The sequence below is a fragment of the Mus caroli genome, chromosome 3 (assembly GCF_900094665.2).
Source record: "Mus caroli chromosome 3, CAROLI_EIJ_v1.1, whole genome shotgun sequence".
Classification (NCBI taxonomy): domain Eukaryota; kingdom Metazoa; phylum Chordata; class Mammalia; order Rodentia; family Muridae; genus Mus; species Mus caroli.
Window position 1 is genome coordinate 106,287,630 of NC_034572.1, and position 27,111 is coordinate 106,314,740.

The 27,111-nt window shown below is 35.1% G+C and overlaps 2 pseudogenes; one reads left to right on the top strand and one right to left on the bottom strand.

Moving 5' to 3' along the window:
• The first annotated feature begins 2,327 nt into the window (after positions 1–2,327).
• On the top strand, positions 2,328–3,131 carry LOC110291904 (annotated as a pseudogene).
• Positions 3,132–24,472: 21,341 nt separating this feature from the next.
• LOC110291905 lies at positions 24,473–26,630 on the bottom strand (annotated as a pseudogene).
• Positions 26,631–27,111: the final 481 nt, after the last annotated feature.

The window sequence follows — 27,111 nt, forward strand, 5'->3', positions numbered from 1 at the left end:
AAGATGGTATTGATGTCATGAGACAATGTAAGCTCCAGCCTATCATTTTGTGTGTGGTTCATCATTGACTGAAAGAGCTTTAGGAGGCACAGAATGCTACATTTGTCTCTGTCAGCTGATCTTGTCATTAATGAAAATAATCTCTCCCCTATTTAACAAAGACAGACATTTTCTAAGATTATAAAACTGAAAATGATATATGACATAAATTTAAATATTCAACAACAAATCTTTTCTCTGTCCATTGCTTGATAGCTGACAAATCATTCAGGAATTACTTCTGGGATTCTCACTTCACTCCTGGTATTAATGTGGCAAGACCTTTTGCCTAAATGCAAAGAATGACTTAATGGGATTCATTCCGTATACAGACATCAAACCCAGACACTATGGAGGATGCCAAGAAGTGCTTGCAAACAGGAGCGTGATATAGTTGTCTCCTGAGAGGCTCTGTCAGAATGTGACAAATACAGAGGTGACATATACAGCCAACCATTGAACTGAGCACAGGGTCCACAATGGAGGAGTTATTGAAAAGACTGAAGGAGCTGAAAGTGTTTGCAACCCCATAGGAAGAACAACAATATCAACCAAGAGCTCCCAGGGACTAAACCAACTGAAGCACACCCATGGCTGCAGCCACAGATGTAAGTCATCAATGGGAGGAGAGGCCCTTGGTCCTGGGAAAGCTTGATCCCCAGTAAGGGAATGTTAGGGCAAGGAGGGTGTTTGAGCACCCTCATAGAAGCAGGGGGAGGGAGGATAGAACAGGGTGTTTTGGAAGGGGAAACCAGGAATGGGGATAACATTTGAAATGTAAATAAATAAAATGTCCAATTAAAAAAAAAAGAATGAAAGGAAATCACTGTATTAAAAATTCACCTTATACATTTTTTTTTTAAATTTTAGAATCTTTTACTTTACCAGATCCAAAATTGGAGTGTTGTTTTACAATTTAATTATTTATTTACTTTAGGGTGGTCATCAGTTACACAAAATACATATGGAGGTCAGTAACCAACTCAGGAGAATTTTTTCCCCTTCTTATACTATATAGGTTCCAGGGCTTGAACTCAGATCATCTGACTTGGGGGCTCACACCCTTTCCTTCATCGTAATGGTTCATAATTCCTTTCTGAGAAAAAAAAAACCAACATGAAATAAATAATGAAATAACACAGCAGTTTCATAGATTTCCAGCAGAGACACTGTCATCATCCTTTTGTATCAGTAGTATCAAATAGAATCACTACTGATATTTTTTTGAGTGCATCAAGTACCTGATACTGCTAAGATTATATGACTAGACAATACTGTTCATGAATGAGTAGTGAGTTTATACTTTTAGATACCTTTTTAGATGTAGGTAAACAAGGATAAACAGAGGGTAATATAATTGAGTAGATATATCAGTCATTGTGTTATATGTACCTTATAAATCATTAACTAGAGGTCTATAGGGTTTTTACAATGTGATAATATGGATGATATAACATACTGGATAAGTATATGAATTATGAGAATAAACTGTATGGCTTTGTGTGAGGTCTACTGCTATAGTTACTCTAGGACAGACTTCAAAATACTCTTTAATTTTAATCACATTTTCTATGCTCTGTATTTTTATATCTAAAATGTGTTTACTATACCCATTTATATTATAAATAGTAAATTATGTTTATGTGGGCTAAAACTTAAATTATGTACAAGTAATAAATAAATATCCATAAATTTTACTGTTATTTCCTACCATTAGAGAGACCTGTAGGTGGCTATGTTCATATAACTTACATCTTTAAGATCTGGGGGGAGGGGTGTCTGAGAAATTTAAAATCACTGTTTCAAGATGATGCATTGAAGCACACGGTGGAAAGAGGTTCTTAATGACCTTCTGAATCTCGTGGCTTAATTTTATCACATTAGCAACTCTCACTTACTGCTTTGTAAGACTGTGTTCTGATGACAGTGTCTAATGATATTTTGTATGATGAATTCTTTCAACCTAGAATTTTTTTATTACTTTTAATTTTTTTATTCTTTAATCCCTTCTCACTGTCCAGACTTCATCCCCTTCCTCGTCTGTCCCGCCATGGCTCCCTTCCTATACCTCCTCCTCCCTATCTATCCCTGTCTCCAAGAGGGTGTCCTCACCCCTCGGTGCCCACCCAACAAGATACCCCACACTGGGGCCTCAAGTCGCTCAAGGGACAGGTGCTCACCGAGGCAAAAAAGCAGGACAGGAAAATAAAAACAATGTATACAGTTTGAAGATTAATTAAATAAATTAAAAAGTCTGGATGAGCTCTCTTTCCATTCCCAGTGTAGCCATGGTTCATGGTCCCAAGAAACACCTGAAGCACGTATCTGCTCCAAAAAATTGGATGCTGGATAAGTTGACTGGCATGTTTGCTCCTCGTCCATCCACTGGTCCTCACAAGCTGAGGGAATTCCTGCCTCTCATCATTTTCCTAAGGAACAGACTTAAGTATGCCCTGACTGGAGATGAAGTAAAAAAGATTTGCATGCAGCGATTCATTAAGATTGAGGGGAAAGTCAGGACCGATATAATCTACCCTACTGGGTTTATGGATGTCATCAGCATTGACAAGACCGGAGAGAACTTCCGTCTGATCTATGACATCACGGGTCGCTTTGCTGTTCATTGTGTTACACCCGAGGAGGCCAAGTAAAAGTTGTGCAAAGTGAGAAAGATCTTTGTGGACACAAAAGGAATCCCGCATCTGGTGACCCATGATGCTCGTACTATTCTGTACCTTGATCCCCTCATCAAGGTGAATGACACCATTCAGATTGATTTGGAGACAAGCAAAATAACTGACTTCATTAAGTTCGACACTGGGAACCTGTGTATGGTGACTGGAGGTGCTAACTTGGAAAGAATTGGTGTAATCACCAACAGAGAGAGACATCCCGGCTCTTTTGATGTGGTTCATGTGAAAGATACCAATGGCAACAGCTTTGCCACTCGGCTGTCCAACATTTTTGTTATTAGCAAGGGCAACAAACCATGGATCTCTCTTCCCCGAGGAAAAGGAATCTGCCTCACCATTGCTGAAGAGAGAGACCAAACAGAGCAGTGGGTGAAATGGTCTCTAGGAGACATGCTGTAAAAGTGTTTGTACAAGCCTTTCAAGGCAACATACATGCTAGATTAAACAGCATGGTGAAACTACAAAAAAAAGGTATGGATGAAGAAATTACAGAAAATACAACAATTCTGATTTTTAAAAGATTACTGCCATTCAAAAGGAACCTAACGTTTTTCATTGGAACAATAAAGAAGTTTCTGTATAAATAACACCCCAAAGGATTGAGCATTTGACCTTGGAACAAAACAAATTTATTTAAAAGAAGATAGCCTAAACTGAAAATGTTTATGAAGAAGGTACCTATTCAAAACACCTAGGAAAATACAAAAAGGCCATTGCAATTTTGGACTGAGTACACAAAGCTCTATCCTTAAATGGAACACCATTTCATAGCACTATCCATGTCTACTTTGGCTTCAGGAGGCTATGAGACCAGGCACAATGTGGTAGATTCTTGTCCTTATAAAGAAGTCTTGAGGGGGCCACTGCACGAAGCTGGGAAGGTGAGGCTATGCTGAAAGAGTGATTCTAAGGTGTTGACTCTGTCACAAGTATGGGATGAGGCCTGAGGAAAGCTGCAGGCAGAAAGTAGCTCAAATAATAGAAATGATGGAGCAGAAAGTGTGATGTTGTACATCCTATTTTTAACCCAGATAAATGCATCACAAGTTCAAGATATAGAAATGTAAGGTTTGACATTTGCTCTGCCAGGGTTCAATATGGTTTTATTCTGACTATTTCTTATGTTCCATAATTCTATTCTTTCTGGGTGGTTAGGGTCCTTATGTGTCATTCTCATATAATTTGGTTTTTATATTATAGGGCCTCACAATTAAGTGCCAGCTTTAAGTGCAAAGTGAGTACTTTTAAGCAGTGTTGTGATCTGTAAAGGACTTTGACGTTGCACTAAATGCATCAACTGTTATGACATGGTCAGGAGGCAATGGACAACATAGTAGATATTTACAGTGCATAATGGATTTCTCTGTGTGTCAAGATAACAAGGGAGAGAGTTGTAGTGGCTAATCATGATGTCAGTGTCATGTGATTTAGAAACATTTTGGATATGAATCTGTGAACATGTCCATTAAAGAGTCTCTAGATCAGGTTAGTTGACATGGAAGACTCACCCAAATGACTGGCCTAAAGAAAAATACAAAGTGAATTGGGCATCAGCATTCCTTATACTCCACTTCAACTGTTGCTTTAGTGTGATCATGTTATCTGGTCATACTACTCTTTCTGTCATTCAAATCCTGATGATTGACTGTACAAAGTAAAATTATAAAATATTTTATAAAGATAAAAAGCTTCAAGTTGATTTTGTGAGTAATTTTATTGCAGCAATGACACAAATAGCTAAGACATTTAATAAATAACATATTCTTTACAAGAATTCTTTACAAGCTTATAATTAGCTTTTCTTATATTTAAAACTGATATGTTAATTATAATTTTGACCAGGTTCTTGGTCAAAAATATGGAAACAGTTACTTTTGCATTACCATTTGCATGCAAATTACTTCTTTTTAATTCTGTTAAAGAGTACATAATATATATATATATATATATATATATATATATATTTCTATTGAAATCAAACTATATTGAATAACTCAGTATCTTTAAGTATTTTCCTATTGATGTGAAACTAGATATAATGAATAAATAAAATGTTTTATTTCTTTTTAGTTTCATTTCATAGTACTGTTGCCTGAGTTGATTTTTTGCATTGTTTTCCATAGTACTTTGGCTTCAAAGAGAAAATATGACCAACTCTGTTTTCAGAAATAAGAAGAAAAGATGACTATAAATTGCAGCCTAAGACAACTTAACTTCTTTATAGTAACATCATGTGTAAGTATTATTAGAGAATCATTTACCATATTGCATATAATTTGTTGATATTCTACATAAATATGAATAGATAAAAAATACATAAACATTGGGGAAGTCATAGCTCAACATATTGTTTGTATTTTCACAACATATTCTCTCTCTTGCATCTTTCTTTCATTGTTTATTATTTTGTTTAATTCAATGATTTTCTTTCAAATTATCTCCTAGCTCCTGTTCCAAATAAGTGACTCTTCTTATAAATTTGTGCATGTCCCTTATCTAAGAATATCATTTCATTGTTATGCTTGTTTAAACTTAACTCATCAAATTTTCAATTTTGTTTCTCATCAAAGAGCATTCTAGTCCCTTCTCTAGCCTCATGAGGAAAAGGGACTTTTCCCTTTTCTCTCCACTTCTAGAAAAGAAGGAATGCTAGATCTATTTGGTGGAATTCTGATTTCTTGTCCTTTCTGGATATAGTCTTTAGAAGGTTTAATCTTTGAACTCTGTGAGCACAGGCAGTGGTTTTGAAGAGGACAACCAGAGTGAACTGTCAGGAGAGATTGGAGTTTAAAATTAATACTTGGAGTGCTAGAGAGTTGACTCCAAAGTTAAGAGGACTTGGTGGCTCACAACCATCTTTAACTCAAGTTCCATGGAATATATTATACTTTTCTAGGTTTCACAGACACCAGGTATGCATCACGATACAGTCTTATTAAATTGGTAACATAAAGGTGTTCTAGCTTGAAACTTTGTAGATATGGTAACATTTTCTCAAATATAGATTTATTTACTATGGAGCCACATATTTATCCAGTAATATAAGAACAGGTAAACACATCCAACCTTCTGAAAATTGATCCTTATCTGTTCTGACATATTTTGAAAAACATATTTCCTTTGTATGCCATATATGGTTAGCTGTGGTAGAAAATCTGAATCAAGTATGGTATATAAGGAAAATGATAAAAGAAGGATTTTAACCATGAGAAAGAGATTTGTAAATGGCAGAAACAAATATGCAACATGGTAGGGTAACTTTTATTATTCATTTTTAATTTGAAAAATAATAATTGTTTCTTATGTGCTAATCATTAGAAAGTAGAATGCCAGATGTCTTCCATAAACACAATCTTAGGAATGAAAACTCATTAATAATACTTCTGAAAAACTGTGCATAAGTCAATATACTTAATAGTGAAATTATATTTTCCATTAAATGTAATTTTTCAGGAAGTTTAAAATAGAATATTTTACTTTTCAAATTAAGGGTATGGGTTATTAAGGGGAGCACAATCTTATATAACTGAAATGCATTAATGTAAAAAAAATAAGTGAATTGCAATCAATTACCTTCCTTAAGAATCATATAAAGCCTTTGAAAATACTATTAAAGATTATATATATATCAAGGAATTAATAAAATGTACTCAGAATTAAAACACTAAGAGTTCTGCAGAAGCAGGAGGGTAAAAATGTTGAAGCCAACTAAGAATCTTTAAAAATGAAAAAAATGCTATGATGTAGCAAATGCCAGACAGGGACTTGTAAAAATGACAGCCCAGTATGAATTAATTTACAGACTTAATTCAATTAGTTAAAAATGCACATGGGATTTCCCTATAAATTGATAAAATGACCTCAAAGAACATCAGGAGAAATAAAACTATAAAAGCAGTGATAAAACTGTCTAATTAAAAGGATTTTACTTAAATGTAAATCATGTGAACCCACAGTTTTCTCAACTGAATATGTTTTAAAATACTTTTTCTCTCTACTTTCATGGTTTATTTTATTGCTTTTCTTTCCTCCATGCCAACATTAGCTTTAAGCAGTGACCACTGTGTTGCTAACAAAGTCAGGCATTATAATGCTGTATTTTAAAGACAATGGCTAAGTTTTCACCTTTAATTTTTACCTTGAGCTCAGTATTTTCTCTCAGAACCTTAACTTTATTGCTCTTTGTTTTTTCTTCAATATGAGTATCATATTATTTTCATCATTTTAAGATCAATTAAAAGAGATAAAAGTACATGAGATGTTTGTTTGATCCTAATAGTTTCTTGATTAATGGTTACCACAGTTAATCTCTGGATAGTATAGAAGTTTTCCAATGTATGCTGCCATATATAATTCATTTCAGAATGTAGATAATTATCTATTACAGTAGAGAAAAACTCTTTTTACAAATGCACTAGGTAGTATGCAGACATAGCAATCTGCATAGGGTCTCCAGATGTGCTACCTTAGGCTCTTGAAAAGGATGTAGCTGAATCAGGCAGGCTCTTAGTGCCTGCCATTGCCTTCCTTTTGGCTCTCCACTGTCCTTGTTTTGCTAGAAGAATTCTGAGTTTGCCCTAATCCAAGTATCTTCTATTGCTTAAAATTTGACAACCCAAGAAGATTGTTCTGATTCATCAGGCATGGTAAGTCTTTTCTTCTGCCAGATCATTATGCTGCAGGTGAACTGAGATTGATAATAAGAAAAACGGTTAAAAACACAACTAATATTTAAAAGACATAATAATAATACCATTATGTTCAGTTTCTTTTTATTATTATTATCTTTAATGCTTTTTTTCTAGTCTAGGTGTTATCACCCCTCTGTTCTGCCCTCTGAAAGTTTCTCATTCTATTTCTCGTTCTGCCCTCCTCTCCAAGAGGATGTCCCCACTCCTCATACTCCCCACTCCTGACCAGGCCTCCCCACTTGCTGGGGCCTCAAGTCTCTCCAGTGTTAGGTGTGCCTTCTCCCACCAGACCAGGCAGTCCTCTCCCCCATATGTGTCAGGGACCTCATATAAGCTGGTGTATACTGCCTGGTTGGTGTCTAAGAGATCTTGTGGGCCCAGATTAGTTGAGTCTTCCTATGGGGTTGCCCTCCTCCTCAACTTTTTCCAACCTTTCCCTAATTCAACCACAGGGGTTCCAGTCTTCTTAGATGATATTTTTCTTTCTTTTTTTCACCTTTTAAAGTTTATTTCTGTGTATAATACAATTATTATTAATTAAGATTTTGCTTAGTAAAAATTTCACACTTTAGGGTCAATAAACTTTAATGTGGGAGAGAAGTAAAATCCAGTATCTAGCTCTGAAGCAGGATTCTAGTAGACAAAGGACCTCATTTCTCCAGTTTCTACCTCTTGTGTTTTGTGTACAGGGAAAATATTAAACTTAAATTGTTTTGTTATTATGCTTCTACTTCAAAGCTTAGGATAGTACCATTCCCTAAATTAATATTAGTGTATCTTGACTGAATATTTCAACACACATTATTTCTCTGATCATTTTATTTCAAAAAACAATTCATCTTGACATTAGCTCAACTTCTTAAAATCTAGTATTTACTTGAGTGTTTTGAAGTATGGTGAGGTGATTTAATTTCTATAAGTTAATATTGGAAACTCATTTTCTTAGTGGACTTATTTTAATTAGGATATACTATTTGTACATTATTATTAGTCCAAAATGATTTATTTTTCATATAAGTCCAAATCAGAATCAACTTAATTAAAATTTTCATGAATCATTTTATAATAGGAAGAAAATTACTACAACCTTATTAAAAATTAGAAGAATGCTCATTTCTCCTGCAAACTGGAGTCCAGGCTCAAATCTACACTTCTACAAACTCATTGTGGTTATATCCTAAACAAGAACTGAAAAACAAACTCTTTTTAAAATTAACCATGTTTTCTGGAAAGTTCATAAAAAAAGAAATATGAGAGGGTATCTCTCAAGGAATTTCCACTATTATACTGTTTCAAGCTTTCAATGTAGCATAATATATTTAAACTTTATCAAGATATTTTTGTTTCTTTCTCAAATCAGATAAAATGTATTCATAGGTATATTGATTTGCATTTTCTATATTTGTGTGTATGCTTTTACATATTTTGCTGTTTATATTTACAATGCTACATGGCACAAATAAGTGTGTATTTTATAAAAGTATGTATTTTATTCACTTAATTTCCATTTATTCTGTAACTTTATGAATTGTTTGTCTATTTTGTATTTATATATCTTCATATGCCATTATTTAAAATGATAAAATATTTCATATTATTATGTTTGTGCATGCATTTATGTTTAATTTTGCACTTTAATATATGAATGGATCTATTGTAAAAATTTTAGGAAATGCTTTTAGAAATTGAGAGTACATCAATAAGTGCAGAAAGAAATAGAATGATATAGTCTCATTAATGAAGGTAAAAATAAAGTTTCTATACCATAGAAAGAGAACTAAATATACTATAAATATTACATCAATTTTATTCACTTATAATATATTCTATGTCCCTAGTCACTTAATTTCAATGTAAATAAAACCTATTAAATAGAAACCTGTAAATAGAAAGCTATTAAATATTTTGGGACAATTGGACTGCTATTCTACAATCATAATTGTTGGATACATTCTAACAGTAGAAATTTCCCATTGTCTTAGCCCCTTGGAATTCTGAAATTATCAGTGTCTATTGAGGGTACATGTCCTCAGAGTTGGCACCCTATTGCTCTTTCTTAACATGTCAGAAAATGGGCTTTATCTCATTCATAATGAGTCCGTTCTCCCAACCAAATATCCTCCTGTAAGGTGTCAATTTAGGTTACCATTCCACTAGTAATTAAATTTTCAACACAAGAATTTTATGAGGCCATAGATAGTCAAATCATTACATATCCACATTCAAATTATTTTATTACAAGTTTACAGAAAAAAGTAATGAATTTGAGAATTTTTCTTAAACCTTTCCAAATTGAAAAGTTCAGAGTCTAAAGTGTAATTTTCAGGCAAGCAGTCTTATATACATTGAATTAATCAATAAAAGCAAATCTCTTCCTCATTCCTACCACTCCACACACATGGCAAGGATGAAGTCTGTAACTGAAAAATCTCCCAGGTTGCTAATATACATCTGAAGTTGTATCTTGGAATATATTGTTCAAGAATATCTTATGTGAAAAACTTTTCTAATTTCCAGACACCTAGACCACTACTTTTTAGTATAAATAACCCCATAATCAGCATTTCTATATCAGAAAATTGAGAGTTTCAAAATTACATGGAAAATTCCACACAAAGCTGTTATTCTGCCTCTTCTCATTCCAAACCCATTACTGTTAATATTCTTTCTTTCTGCCTCACAATTTAATCCCCCAAAAGAAATTTTAAATCATTATTCTCCGGCATAAAATAATGAAGTTGGTGATGACTATGTAGTGCTAGTGAAAAATAATCAAAAGGATTTATTGCGAGTGTAGAACGTTCCATTCTAAAGCCAAGTCTTCTTGTGTTTCATCCTTTCAATGCTAATAGGAAAGAGAATTGTCCCAGATAGCGCAGCTGAAATGTGGTGAAGGGTCAGACTTGAACTTCACAGTATTTAGTGCTAGAGCAGGGAACATAGGGTGATGACATTTTTTAGCATGGTTTACAATGAAACTCAGCTCAGTAATCTTCTTACATGAAATCACCCTCATTCATCTATGAATAATTAGAACACATCTAATATAGAAGCCAAAATACAGTATTCAGCTAGCTATTGAGGGGACTCATTCATCCAGAGCCAGACTGACTCCATGACTGGCAGTTTGGGAAACTAGGCCTCAGTTTCTGTTTCCCAGAATGGGAAAAGTGAAAAATAGTCAATTCTAGGAAACACACACACACACACACACACCTCACTGGCAGCCAGCCAGGAGGCTGCCCCACCCCCTAGCCTGAGCCAATCTCATGGATAGCTAATCAGGAGCTGTAGAAGCTGCTGGACCATCTAGCTTGAGCCAAGTATAGCTAATCAGCAAATGTCTCTAAAATTCTCCAGAGCTTTAACCAATCACACAGGCACCAATATCCCTGGAGTCAAAGGTAGCCAATCAAGGGAAAGAAAGCTAATGTCATCCACTTCTATCCTATCAGGTTATAAATTGACTCTGCCAAGGCCACACCTCGGTCTTCCATCCTGATAGATGGTAGACCCCTGCATGCAGATTCTCTGCAGAATAAATGTTAATTGTTGTTGCATCCTGTTTGAGTCTTGGGTATCAGTTTTGCAAATCATGGATCCCTACGGTATATACAAGTATTGGAATTCTACATTATCTATTCAAACTGGCTTGTCAAGTGGCATCCAGTTTTACAGGGTAGATATTTCTGAGCTTACTCTGGTCCTTCCTAAGAGCTATTTTATTGGTAGCTGGACTCTGTACTCATTCTCTTTGTAGAAGCAACATGTTCATGAGACCATGCTTCTTGTATTAGTAGACAATATCTCTGTTTTCAATTTCTTGCTCTGACATATAAAACTCTTGTTGTTATTCTTGCTGATGAATTGTCTCAAGATGAGAATTAAATTCTTCTAATCAATTTTTTGTTTAGGTTCATCCCTTTATTTTAATTATTATTATTAAATCAATAGACCCTGATTGTACTCAACAAGCAACAATGAATTCTTGATAGTTATGAAGTCATAAGAACAGAGCTGAGGTGTATTTTCCAAACATTGGTGATATACTTGGGGCCCAACTATACAGATTTTACTTTTAGGTCATAAGATTGTTTTAGTCACTTGAGTGTCTTGGGGGAAAAACTAATCTAGGGAAATGTACTACAGAAAATATGGCAACCCAATAACTAACTTAGCCCTTAAATTCAATGCGTACAGGCTTGCTTTTCATTAGCCTTTGTAAATATCTACACTCTGACATTAGAACAATTGATTGCTAATTTAGAATTACTGAAGCTATTTAAAAGAAAGGCTGATTAAAACACATTTGAGAACACACTAGCTCTTTCCATCTTCCTGTTCTCCAAGACTATTATGTCTTTTTAAATAAAAATAATCAACTCAGTCACCACTTCAATTTAATTCTGGAGGAATAAATATCTAATAATTTGGTACTCAATATAGTTTAGAGAAGTTTCAAAACTAGAGTACCATTTAGTTGATCAATACGTGATGCTTAATTAGTCTAATAAATGCATTTCAAAGTCATACATTCATTGTTCTTATTTTATTAACATTACTGTTATCTCGAATGGAGTGCTGCAATATGCACACTTTATTGTCTACAGCCACTTTGGTTCTCTTCAATCACTTAACATTACAAAAACAATCATAATAATTAAAAATAATACATAACTATAGTGCTTTCTTAATTATATTATTCTTTATTATCTTGCTAGAATAAAATATGATATTAGTAATTTTTGAGGCTAGAGTTTACCCATTGGCCCATATTTTCAGAGATGTTTCATGTTTGCCATCTCCATTTACATTCCTGTTTTCATATTCCTGTAAATAGCTATCCCTTTATCATTCTTGGAATTTAAGAGGAGTGCTACTAATTTCTTTTGATATATTATGAATATCTAACAATGTAACTATTCAGAGTTCTCTTCTACCACTACAATAGTTGAGAATTAAATTTTGTTTTATTTTATTATATTACTTTATTTTTTGTATATGTTTACATTTAAAGTACCATAGATCAAATCCTGTTTTTCTATTATTTTCTTATTGGATATTTTATTTATTTTCATTTCAAATGTTATCCCCTTTTGTGCTTTCCCCTCCAAAAACACTCTAATCCATCCATCCTCCCTCTGCTTCTATGAGGGTGCTCCCCAACCCACCCACCCACCCACTCCTGCCTCCCTGCCCTGGCATTCCCCTACACTTGGGCATCAAGCCTTCACAGGACCAAGGGCATTTTCTTCCATTCATGTCCAACAAGGCTACTCTCTGCTACATATGCAGCTGGAACCATGGGTCGCTCTACATGTACTCTTTGGTTGGTGGTTTAGTGCCTGAGAGGTCTGGGGGCGTCTGGTTGGTTGATATTGTTGTTCTTCTTATGGGTTGCAAACCCTTTCAGCTCCATCAGTCCTTTCTCTAACTCATCCATTGTGGACCCTGTACTAGGTCCAATGGTTGACTGCAATCAGCAAACTCTGTATTTGTTAGGCTCTGGCAGAGCCTTTCAGGAGACTTCTATATCAGACTTCTGTCAGCAGGCACTTCTTGGCATCCACAATAGTGTCTGGGATTGCTGTCTGTATATAAAATGGATCCCCAGGTGAGGTAATCTCTGGAGGGCCTTTCTTTCAGTCTCTGCTCCACACTTTGTCTCCGTATTTCCTCCCTTGAGTATTTTGTTCCACTTTCTAACAAGGATTTAAGTACCCACAGTTTAGTTTTCTTCTTCTTGAGGTTCATGTGGTCTGTGAATTATATAATGGGTATTCCAAGTTTTTGGGATAATATCCACTTATCAGTGAGTGCATAGTATGTGTGTTCTTTTCTGAATGGGTTACTTCACACAGGGTAATTTTTTTCTATTCCATCCATTTGCCTGTGAATTACATGAAGTCGCTGTTTTTAATGGCTGACTAGTACTCCATTGTGTAAATGCACCACCTTTTCTGTATCCACTCCTCTATTGAAGGACATCTAGGTTCTTTCCAGGTTCTGGCTATTATAAAAAGGCTGCTATGGACATAGTGAAGCATGTGTCCTTGTTATATGTTGGGTAATCTTTTAGTTACATGCCCAGGACTGGTATGGCTAGGTCCTAATGTAGTACTAAGTCCAATATACTGTTCTTATGCATATCAGAAAAACATTTTACCACCAAGCTACATCTCTGACTACTATATTGCCTACTTCATCAGAGATTTAACTCAGAAGGACAATTGAATATTCCTTTTCAGCAGTTATCAGAAAATTTCTTACTGTAGCACATGAGAACAAATGCAGAGATCCAAAGCCCAATATTTAGAGAGAGAGAGACAGAGACAGAGACACACAGAGAGAGACAGAGAGTCAGAGAGAGAAAGAGAAACAGACAGAGAGAGATGCACACAGAGAGACAGAGAGAGACAGAGAAAGAGAACTAGCTTTAAACATACTGTTCAACGTGAGTTATCGCCATTAAACCCCTTCTTTAAAAGGTCAGGGAACACAGTGGAAGAGAAGGCAGAAAGAGTGAAAGTGACAGAGAGGATGAAGGACACCAAAAGAACATAGCCCTCTAAAATCAATTGGGCAAAGCTCAAATGAGCTCACAGGGACTAAAGCAAGTAATTCACGGCTTGTATGCATCTACACCAGGTCCTCTTCATATGTATTATTGCATTCATTGTATTATCTTTGTAGTGGAATTTTAAGTCATCAACACAGCAGCTCTGGCAAGGTGTCATGTCCAAAAACTTTCTATGTCTGTGTGATCATGCCTAAATATAGACACAGGTGGTGTGTGTGTGTGTGTGTGTGTGTGTGTGTGTGAGTGTGGCAGTTTTACAGAGACAGGTTGCAAAGAAAAGAATTTAGACACAAGTGAAAGCAGCCCTAGCCAGAGAATGAGAAGGAGTCATAAGATTAGAACTTATTGCCAAACGTAGTATGAGCCCAAGCAGATCAATTGTAGCAGAAGTGGAGTAAAGCAGAATTTAATCACTCACCTTGGAAGATTGGATTGTATGGGGGCTAGAAACTTTCAGGCCAAGCCTAGGGCTAGTTAGAATAGAGAAATAAATTCTCTGGGCTCAGTCCAATCTCTATCTTCATAGCTTCGGTACAGATCTCATGTCATCCATCCCTCATTTGAAAAAAATAAATAAAAGGAACATTTAAATTTTTATGAGTGGGTCTCTGATCCTTGTGCCTTCTCTTAGTCTTGTGCCTTCTCTTGGGACTCTTTTGTTTCTGTTCATTTATATATTGCGGAAAATTAAACTGTTATTAGCACTACAGAAAATATTTAACCATTTCCAGTATGTATTAATGCATAGTGATCATATGACAATGTAATGGATCACAAAATATCATGTTTACAAATATTTGCAGAAACTATATTTTAAATTACCAAGGCTTAGAATGCTGATTATGAGTAAAATGTTTATGCACCATGTTATCTATATATAACTAAATACTATTTATCACTAGAAATAATGAAAGGATATATATGTATATAAGTAATATATATGTATATGTATATGTATATGTATATGTATATGTATATGTATATGTATATGTATATGTATATGTATATGTATATGTATATGTATATGACATGTATCTTTGTATGCAATGTGCCAATATATATTTTAATACATATTTCAGTTTGAACAAAAGTATTCAAATCATCCGTGTAATGTAAAATGACAGAGAAACAAATACTTCTTGAACAAAATTCTAGCAAAAAATTGCAAATTGGAAATGGACATTGTTTTAAATCAATGAATATATGATGGTTTAGCTTTTTGAGGGTGGCTGCATGAACACATAAAATTTTGATAAGTTACTCTGTGACAGTGTTTTTAATATTTTTATTATTTTAATATTTTTTAGCCTAAATACATCTATGTACAGTGAAAGAAGGAAATCATAACTTAATGCAACTAGTAGATTTGATATCATTAAATTTTAAAATACAGGTCACATGTATGTGTAACAATTGATATNATTTCCCCAGCAACATTTTGAAGTGTACCAAGAAGTAAAACATTCAGACATCAAGACATCAAGAATGCAAAAAGTGAGATTTCCCTTGGTATTATGTTTGTTTAGTAATACTGTATTAGAGAACATGAGACAAAAGAAATTATTTAAAAGTTATATGTATAGATAGATACATGAAATACAAACTACAATAAAGAATAGAATAAAATGTAAAATTTAGAGACATNTGTAGAAGTATAGTTGAATAACAAAGGAAAGCTTAAGATACCAATTTGATTAAAACAAATGGAAACAAGTTAGTACATTTAGAATACAGTACATTTTTCTATGAAAAAGAGAATACATAAAATTCAAACAAAAAAGAATGTTGATATTGTTGTCTAATAAGAGATCTGCCTGGGCAATTATCAAAGCAGCATTATATAGACTGAGCAAGTAATCTTTAGGAATATGTATTTATATGTATATAGTGGTATGCGTGTAACAACAGTTGATAAAAAAAGAGGCTATGGATTTGAAAGAGAGTTGGGGAGAGGCATGCGGGAAGGTTTGAAGGAATGAAAGGCAAAGCAGAACTGGTAAATGTAATCTCAAAAATAAATAGTTAAGTATTATTAGGGAAGAAAAGGTGAAATGTTAACATTAGTGTAAAATTATTTACATGAAGGTAGAAAGCACAGCTAATGGAGAGAGAAACGAGTTTTATAAAAGAATGTGGACCAGAAGAGCACTGCGGTAATGCAGACACAAGATATCTTCTGCCGACTCTCGAGGTTCAGATAAGAAGCAAAATGTTGTTACTATTAAATACTCAAAAAGAAGGGTCAAAATACAAATTTAAAAGAATTGAAATGTAAGTCAAAGCAATAAGTACACTATAGTTGCTTGAAAATTAAGTATGTAAGAAAGCCATATTATGCTTTGACCCAAAGGACAAAAGGAACCACAATGCTGCTTTTTGACAGGCTTTGGATTGAATTGTTCCAACACTACTATCACAAATTCCTCATCGCTGAAACTGTTTCTATAGTGAAGGCTATCCCTGGAGTCTCGTCCCAGAGAAGATTTGATTTATCCCATAATATTGCCTGAGATAATATTAACAATGGCCATGCTTCCATCACAATATTATTTAATTAATCACTCCTGTCGTTTACATCTCAAATGATGTCCCCCTCTCCAGTTACCCCTCCACAACTCTTCATCCCAGCTGTTTTTTTCCCTCACCTTTTGCCTCTATGAGCATGTTCTGCCATCCACCCACTCACTCCTGCCCCACAATCCCACTATACTGAAAGGAAGCCTATTCTTGTGTGTAAGACACAAGCTCATGTTAGCACCCTAGTGGTCACCATAGTTGACTTCCCAAACTTTCCACAACAGAGATCAGGTAGTTATTATGGGCACAACTTTCTGAGATGTTTAGCCATCCAGCATGATTATTGATCACAAAGAAGTCAATGCTTATCAAACAAAATATGTATTGGAAAAAACAATACAAAACCCACACTCCAATTACAAGATCTCTCCAGAAGAACCAACAGATTGATAAAGAAAATAAATCAAGCTAAGGCAGTAAGCAAAGATATAAAGCTCTTTTAAATTTTTATGAATATGAAATAAAAAAATGTGACATTGAAAGTACATGTTCAGCTTGTCAAATAACAAAGGAGAAACAGTATAAGAAAACATAGGTCCTTCTCAAAGCCTAGACTTAAAAAAACTAGATACTCACTGATCACCATTAAGATTGTCTTTGAGACTCTCATACCTATCTTGACAACACAATAATGTATCTAATTCTTATTTTTTCCATCATTTTTGATTTAACTCAGACATCTGAACATATGCACATAAATTTTAGTTTTCCAATTCAGCTCCTTTTGTGTGCTTTTATTTGGTTTGATGGTGGGAGATTTGTAATTTTTGTCTTGCTGTATTTTGTTGCACAATTGGTTTTGGTTGTTTGTTTGTTTGCTTGTTGTTTGCTTTTTGGAGAAAGAACTTCAAGCTGAAATGTTAGAAAAGGGGAGAAGATCAGAAAGTATTTGGAAAAGAGGAAAAATAAGATCAAAATATATTTAAAATTTAAATTGTTTTAAATAATAAAAATAAAATAATGAGTTAAAAACTTACTTCTGACATGAACATAAAGGGGAAAACCCTCTAAAATAAATTGATTCATATCAGTGAACCAAAAGAATAAAGGAAAGCACCTTGGCATTGGTGTTTAAATCTCTATGAGTCTTCTGAAAAACACAATGTCATTTATATTATCTGAATTCATGTAGGCATCTGAATCCTGTTTTCTAATACACTAAACTATGCAAACTAGGAGGCAGTGCTATACCCATTGGTGCAACTTACAAAAGGGCAATTTAGTGATATTTATATTTAACTGACTAGGCAAATGTTCATTTCAATTACATTGGTAATCTCATTGGGAAGTTTGAGTAACTAAATATAAAAGCAAATGCCAATTGAAACCTGAAGAGGTTTAGATATTATTCAAATTCTCTATTCATATTATTTTATTTTAACACTGTAGTTATACTAATGTAATGGTGAGACATTGTTTCACACCAAAGAAATTATAAGACAAATTAAATAATTTATCTAAGCATAATTTATGAATTCAGCATTTGTTGCAATTAGTGTTTGAATTCAATAATGATTAAAATACATTAGTGTTATTTATAGTTTTATCCTTGGTAACTGTGAATAAGACCATTAATACAGCAATCAAGTATCAAAATAAAAATTTGTATTTCTAGAGAGATGACTCAGAGGTTAAGTACATTGTTTTAATGCAGAAATCAACAAATTTCTCTCCAACTCCTATATCAGTTAGTGCAAAATTGCCTGAAACTTTAGACCTAGGGGATTTGACACCCTTTTCTGGACACTGCAGGCACCTGCACTCAGGTACGTACTTATACACATACACACATGTATGCACACAGGCAGAAACACATAATTTAAAATAACATTTCTTTAAATATAAAGGTAATTTTGACTCATGAAGTCTTTTAAATAATTCTCAGTTCCTATATGATAGCCAATTTAAACATGAGAATACACACATAATATCTTGTTTTTATACAGTATGTCGAACACACAGGAGTAAACACATGACTACAAATCTAATTTGTTTTAGTTTTGGAAATACAATGTCTGATAAAACACGTGGTGGAATAAAAAGTCTTATCCACAATTAAATGCTTAAAATATAATTTTATAAATGCAAAACTGATTCTCTAACTTTAAAACAACCAATTTTTGTTTGTTTGTTTTTCCTTAACCTATTCTAATTTTTTCATAGGAAACTCATCACACAAATCAATGGTTCATCAAGCTGAGTGTAATAAAATGTGGTCTTGGTTTAGATTGCAGCAACATTCATTCTCTGTGCTCAGTTAAATCTCTGTGATAATTATGGAGATTTGGCAGTGCCGCTTATGTAACCGTGACCATAAATTACAGTCAGAACAAACAGTTTTAGAGAGTGATGGCTGAGCAGTTTTAATCTACTGATCCACTTGTCATTAACATGAAATAGGTGGAAAGGTGAAAGGAGGGTCAGGACTAAATCTTTCTCATTCTGTCATGCTGCCCACCACCCGACGGGCCATTACCCTTCATGAATGATTACTCAGTGTATTAACTAGAGTGACATCTGCTAGCCTGCATAGACAATGGAAAGTGCATATGTATCATCATTTGCAATAGACTAGCTGCATTCTACAGATGGCTAGTGAGCTGAATTTATAAATATAAAGGCCAATAATGAACATTTTGTAGTCCTTCTTACACTTTTGGTTGTGAGCCTAGCCTGTATTGGCTGAGCAATCTCTCCAGCACATGATGTGATGTACTTCTTATCAGTTGATATTAAATTTCTAGTTAAAATTAGTAAAGATATTTGGTTTTCTGTTATTTTTGCAACATATTCGCTTACTGTCTTTTGAATAAATTTGCCAATTTTTTCAGTCTTGGAAAAAGAAGCATATGGGTTATAAATTATAAATAACTAATCATGAAAAGTTGATTGTGATTCTTGTCTACATCACTCTTGGTTGAATAAAAACTAAAATGTCAAAATGCCAGTTAGCATATTGTCTAGGCTGTGCTCCACAGTTACCTGGCAACAGCCAGGTGTGCCTGACTCACCATGAAAGAGACTACTTGCCCCCTTTGCTCTCTTGCCTTCTTGCTCTAGCTCTGTTCTCTTGCCCCTTCCCCTTCTCTCCTTCTTTCTCTATTCCCCTCCCCTGTCTCTCTCCATGTGCTCACAGCAGGCCTCTACTCCTCTATGCTCTCTCTCTCTCTCTCTCTCTCTCTCTCTCTCTCTCTCTCTCTCTCTCTCTCTCAGCATTTCTCTCTCTCTACTACTCCCCTCTCCATGTCCTGAGAAAACTTTATTCTATACTATACCTGTGGCTGGTCCCTCACAGGGAAGGGAAGTCTCAGCACGGTCCTTTGCAAGGAACCCCCTTCCCGAAATTCACCTCCACCAAACATATTCCTTCTCACCTTATCTTTTTATAAAACACAACACCAGTCATGTTTTCTTCTTGTATGTTGTAGGATGTAATAGTTTTTGGCTGCATATTCTTTCTTCATTGTGTTTGTGCTTTTATATATGTGCTGTGTGTGAAACAGAAGCAGAGACAGAGACAGAGTTAGACTCTGAAAGAGTCATTATTGTCACCTCATTAGACACTAAATGATAATAAAGTATCTAATTTTATGAATACTCACAACATTAAATGTTATGTCTATGCATTCTATACTTATAGAATTATTTTTACATTTTACTGTAATTAATGAATATCTTTTTATCTATAAGTATAAAATTCTTATATGCAAATTATAAGCACATAAACATACTATTAAACTTTTTTGTGTTGTAATTATAAGGATCCACAGATTCCACTTTGATATTTGTAATTTGAACATGTAGTGATAACTAGCATTTTAGAAAAAATATTTCATAAATTTTGAAAGCTTGTATAACAATAACTCAATCAAAAATTGTATAACTTTTCTAGCATAATATATAATGTCCTGATTGATAACCATCAATAATTTGTATGAAGGCTACATGTAGAGATGTTCTTTAGTATTTTGGATAACCACCTTTTAATCAGACATGATAAACCTTGAACATACATTGAGAATATAAAATCCATTGTATTTTTATAACTCATATATCTCTTGTAAACACAAATAAAATACTTCAAAAATCTTACCTTCCACACTTTAAATACGTTTTACTTATATACTGCTTTATTTCACTGACAAAATAAACACAGAGGAAACATCTCTTAACAAGAAAAGTGAATGAATTGTATTTTACACTTAAGTCTGTTATCATTTATCTCAACCAGATAGTTATCATTTACTAGAAAAAAAAAAACCATTTTCCTTCTCTGAAATCTTCCAAAACCAGACTGTTTCTGCCTGTCATTAGAAAACAAATAGGCATCAATAATGATAATGATAATAATAATGATAACAGTAATAAATATACAATAAAATAATAAAGAGTTGAACAAAATAAATGAACAGAAAAAGAACTAGCCAAAGTAAAAGCATAGGAAACACATATAGATGCAGATGCTAGCACACACTCATTTGCACACACAGAAATACCATAAAAATACAAACCAGAAACTATAAAACAAGCAAAAGAAAAGCCCAGACAAAATATGTGGCAATAAAACTTCACAAATCCACCGAGTTTGCTTTGTGTTGGCCAACTTCTAATTGGCATGGGGACTGTCCTAAGTGTGCTTTGTATACCCAGTGGGACCTCTTTGGAGGAGATAAATTTTCCTTGTTGAGCAGTAGTCAGTTGGAGATGGCTTCTGCTTTAGGGATGGGGGGTTATCTTACGTTCTCTTCTTTCACTGCTTGAACCCCATTTGGCTTAAACCTGTACAGTCCCTGTGGGTTTATATGTACATCAGTTATTTTGTGCTTACAAGGCCTTGTTTCTATAATGCTTTTCAACCCTGTTGGTTCTGACATTCTTGCTCCCTCTCTTCTGCACATTTCTCTGAGCTCTGGGGGGAGAGATTTGATGGACATACTCCACTTAAGGCTGAGTATTCCAAGGTCTCTCACCCCCATGTAATGTCCTGTTATGATTGTCTGCATTTGTCCACATCTGCTCTAGAAGGTTGTTTCCATGGTGATGAGTGATCTGTGAGTATAGTACAATGTGCTTAGGAGTCATTTTATTGCTATAGTCATTTAGCAAAACAGTAGTATTTGACTTCTATCAAGGACTATGGCCTATCTAGTCTCAAGTTTTTGGCAACCTGATGATTATTGGTTATGAGTTCATGTAATGAAGTGTTCTTTAATTTCATCAATTGTCAGGGTTTGGCCTTGACAAGAGTTAGGGGTTGTGAAGGACTAGGCATACCTGGTAGGCAAATAAGCATACAATTGAGATCCAATACTTATATGCTGTTTTGTTTTTCTGTTTGTTTGTTTTGTTTGTTTTTTTGGCATGTGAGCTTTTGTACTAGGGAGTCAGGATGCTTACCTTGTCTTGACTTAGCCACAGTATTTTATTGAAATCATACAAAGAAATTGGGTTACAAAATTTATATGGGGGTGGGTAAATGCTTTTTATTTTTTGTGCTAACATTCTTTGTAACACAGAGTAATATAGATTTAGAACAGAAAAAGGGAACTATAGAATTTTAGACATAAAAGTTTTATAGCAAGCACATATTTTTAAATATATTTTTTGACCATCATTCATGTTGGGAGCAGCATTATTACAGTCACAAAATTAGTATTTTTTTAGACATATGTGTGACAATACAGTTTTATAAAAGGGCAAACATGAGGTTATACTGCTGACCCTGCAGTCTTTATAATTTTTGGATCACATTTGTTTGTTTACAAAAACATTTTTACCTAACCTGTATGGAGATTTTTTAGGGGTCTGTCACCATTGTTCCTGAAACCAAAAAGCCCATTGCTAACTTTTTGGAAAATATTTGTTCATTATTTTATTTTTAATTTTATTATAAAATAGTTTATTTTATTATACAGAACTGAGACTAAGATTGGGGGAATAACTGCATGATTACTTTTTTTTTAATTAGATATTTTCTTTATTTACATTTCAAATGCTATCCCCTTTCCTAGTTTCCTCTTTGAAAATCCCCCATCACCTCCCCTATCCCCCTTGTCCCCAACCCATCCACTTCTGTTCCCTGGCCATGGCATTCCCCTATACTGAGGCATAGAATCTTCACAAGACCAAGGGCTTCTCCTCCCATTGATGACCAACTAGGCCATTCTCTGCTACATATGCAGTTAGAGACATGGGTCCCACATTGTGATTTCTTTGATTGGTGGTTTAGTCACAGGGAACTCTGGAGATACTGGTTAGTTCATATTGTTGTTCCTCCTAAAGGGTTGCAGACCCCTTCAGCTCCTTGGGTACTTTTTCTAGCTCCTTAATTGGGGACCACGTGCTCTGTTTAATGGATGATTTTTGCCTGCATCTCTAGCATACTTGTATTTTTACCTAGAGCAAGTGACTGTAACATATATTTTTTTTTAAATTCATGATGAGCCTTTATTTTAATATTATTGGTAACATTTAGTTTTTGTATATCAAGTGGGCTTCTACTAGGTTTTGCCAGGTTACCAATTACCAGTTTAATCAAGGATGGAAGAAAGAGAAGGAACTGTAAGATAAGACAAGATAAGATAAGATAAGATAAGATAAGATAAGGAACTGTAAGATAGATAAGGAGAATGATAAGTACTAAGAATAATTTCAGAAAGAACATCACAAGGTGCTTATGCCAAAGAAGCAATCCTTGAAGACTCTTACTACTTATATTGGATCCAACAATACTGTTTATATTGGAGCCCACAAGAGACCACAGCCTTGCGCTTTAAAACATGGTAACCCCGGTCGGTTTTTGTTGTTGTTGTTATTATTAGGGGTTCAAGGCATTTTGAGCTCAATGTGGGTTGTCTTCAACAATCAGATAGTGGTTGGCTCATCCCACAAGTTTCCCACTGCAATAGTATATCTTGCAAGCAGGTCACCATTGTAAATCAAACATTTTTATTCTAACATTTAGATTTAGTATTTTTATAAATTCATACTGTGGTACATACATGCTAGTAGGAAGATTCAGAATATGTAAAATGCCACAAATACATGAAATCATTCAAATTTATATAAAGTGAAAATATCTGACAGCACAATTACTCGGTTCTTTTTGTCCTCACAAGTGATAGTTCAGGGTTTGCTCCGTGTTTTAATTAGGAATTCTATTACTGTGAAGAGATACTATGACCAACGCAACTCTTATAAAGGAAAACACTTAGTTGGGGCTGGCTTATATTTTCAGAAGTTCCACCCATTATAATAATAGTGAGAAGCATGGCAGCCTGAAGGAGGACTTGATGGAAAAGGTTCCGAGAGTTCTACATCTTGATCCAAAGGTAGCCAGGAGAAAACAGTCTTCTCTAGGCAGCTAGGAGGAGCTTCTCTTCCTCACTGGGCAGAGCCTGAGCGTAGGAAGCCTCAAAGTCCACTGTGCAGTGCTTCCTCCCATGAGGCCACACCTCCTCCCATGAGGCCACACCTCCTCCCATGAGGCCACACTTCCTCCCATGAGGCCACACCTCCTCCCATGAGGCCACACCTCCTAACAGTGTCCACTTCCTATTGCCAAGCATTCAAAGCACCACACTCAGCCTGAATAACTCTATTACAAATGAAGATGTGTACTAAGTACACAGCTTTGGTTTTAATGTTATATTTTACTATGTGTATATGTGTACTGATTTATGCATGTGACTGTAGTACCCATAGAGGCCAAAAATGATCTCAGATCCTCTAGAGTTGAAGTTATAAAGGGGTGAGCAGCTGATATCAGTCGCTATGATGGCAACCAGACCTATATCCTCGGAAACCTTAGTACCTGTTTAAGCCTTCTCTCCAACCTCTTTAAACACTTCTTGTAAAAACATATAAAGCTGTTTAGTTAGGTTGTTAGCAGTTTAGAACACCAGTTTGTGAGGATATATCCTGTTTATCAGGGAGAACTGGGATCGCAGGTAGCCCCAGAACAGCTTTCATCTTTGGCAAAATCTGCAAGTCCACAGTTTTCTGATCAGCCTTGAGCTGCTCTGTAATCTCGTATTTCTCCTTCTCCATATCTAAGATCCAGCCCTTCTGGTGCCTGGGATTGAGCATCTGCTTGTTCTTGAAGGAAGCATCGCTCAGGTGTTTGGAGATTTTAACCTGGCTGATATAAACATTTGTTGAGGTGGTGATGACAAACTTCTGGTGTGTTCTACACAAAGGAATTCTGTCGACGGTGAGAGGTCCAGACATAAGTAATAAGCTGCTGCCCAGGTTCTTCAAGAAATCCACTCTCTTGCCCCTGTGACACCCCATGAGGATAATCAGGACGGTCTGGTCCTAGGAATGATGCTGGAACTCAACCTTTTCACATGTTGACCAAAGGGCTTTTTGCCATGGCTCAGCATCTTCAGAGGCACGTGGTCGGTAGGATACTATCCAGGCATTTTGTGAAGCTTCCCTACCTGGTTACAACCGTTCTTGTCTCCACCAAGTGTTTTTGTGACAGTAGCAAGGACCTTCTCCTTTTTCTTCTTCTTTTCAACCTTGGATTTGGCAGCTGAGTATTTCCTTTCGCACAAGGCCTTTCTGTGTGATACATAGCAGATCTGCAGTACCTGCTAATTCCTCTAACCAGGACAGAGTTAAGGCTGCAATAGGGCTTCCACTTCCTGGGCGTTTTAACTTTGGGGTCATTCTTTTTGGCTGAACCAGTGTCTTGAACATGAGAGGATGAGCAGCAATAGCAACACTGCCAGCCTTTTTGGCTGCAAGTTTCTTCTCCTTTGTATTAGGCTTCCTTTTTTTACCCTCTATCTTGCAAGACAGGGAAGAGAACAAAGTCAGCGGCTTCCAGTTTCTCTTCTAACACTTCTTACATCTAATTATTAAATTGCTTTGTTGCAGTTTTATAATGCTATGTTTCTTTTTTTATTTTTTTGTTAAAATCATTTTGCCCATTTTATTTCAGAATCAGTTAGGATATTTCCCAGGGACATATGTTCCTTCTTTTCATTACACTAAATGAGTTTTTATGTAGGTTGAAGGATTTTTTTTAACTGATCCAAAAATTCAGATTTTGCTTGTATATCTTAACAGTTGCAAACCTTGTGTTATTATTTTTCTAAATAAGTGAATTAATTGTTTTGTTAATGGAAAAATATTCAAATGGCGACTACCATACTCAATAATTGTTTCAGACTTTATTGAACCAAAATTTCTAATTTTACTTTGACTTACATTGAATACATTACATTAGATTCTTGAGATTGTGTGTTTAGATAGAGAGCCATTTATAGTAAAACTGAGTTTGAAAGATAGGTGATGCGTGCTTTGTAATATGTCAAAGCCTATTGTGCCTTTACTTGCTTCTAACATCAAAGTTCTATTTATTAACTAGTCATTAATTATGCTCAGGAGAAGCTCAGTTCTTATTTAATGTCACTACAACTCATCAATCCCTTCACAACACAACTTAATTACCTAACTTGCTGTGGCCTTCTGATGTTCATAGATTCATGTGTGAAATAAGGAGTATTTTGGAATGGCTATGCTCATGTTTAAGTCCTGTTTAAGTAAAAGTTTTGTGGCAATAAAGAAAAAATATTTCTGATTCTAGTAAATAATAAGATTTTAGGAGAGATAGAGGATGATGTACTGAACTTAAAAGGGATGTAAAGGATTCATGAAGCAAGTAGTTTATGATCACATTTAGAGCACTTCCCAATACAGTCTATGGCAGTTTTTTCTAGCTACTAACACTGCTGCTAAGTAATTTGGCTATGATAATGTGCAAGTCTGATGTAACTGTGTTTTGATTCTATATCTTTGAATCTAGCACATTTCTAGCTATATTATTTATATTCCTAGATCTTTGTGTTAATAATCATATATGAGTGTTTTATACTTCTTTTTTATTTTTGATATTTTCTTTATTTACATTTCAAATGTTATCCCCTTTCCTGGTTTTCCCTCTACCCCCAAAACCCCCTATCCCACCCTTCTATGAAATGATTTCCCCACCAAACCACCTACTACCACCTCCCCTTCCTAGAATTCCCCTACCTGGGGCATCTAGCCTTCACAGGGCCAAGGGCCTCTCCTCCCATTGTTGCATGACAAGGCCATCCTCTGCTACATATGCAGCTAGAGCCATGGGTCCCTCCATGTGCACTCCTTGGTTGGTAGTTTAGTCCCTGGGAGTTCTGGGAGTTGGGTTGGTTGATATTTTTATTCTTCCTATGGGATTGTGAACCCCTTCAGTTCCTTCAGTCTTTTCTCTAACTCCTCCATTGAGGACCCCTCTGCTGAGTCCAAGGTTGGTTGCAAGGATTCACATCTGTAATTGTCAGGCTATGGAAGAGCATCAGAAGACTGCTATATGAGGCCCCCGTCAGCAAACATTTCTTGGCATCCACAATTGAGTCTGTGTTTGGTGACTGTACACAGGATGGATGCCCAGGAGGGACAATCTTTGGGTGGCCTTTCCTTCAGTCTCTGATCTACACTTTGTGTCCATATTTGCTCCCATGAGTATTTGGTTACCCTTTCTAAG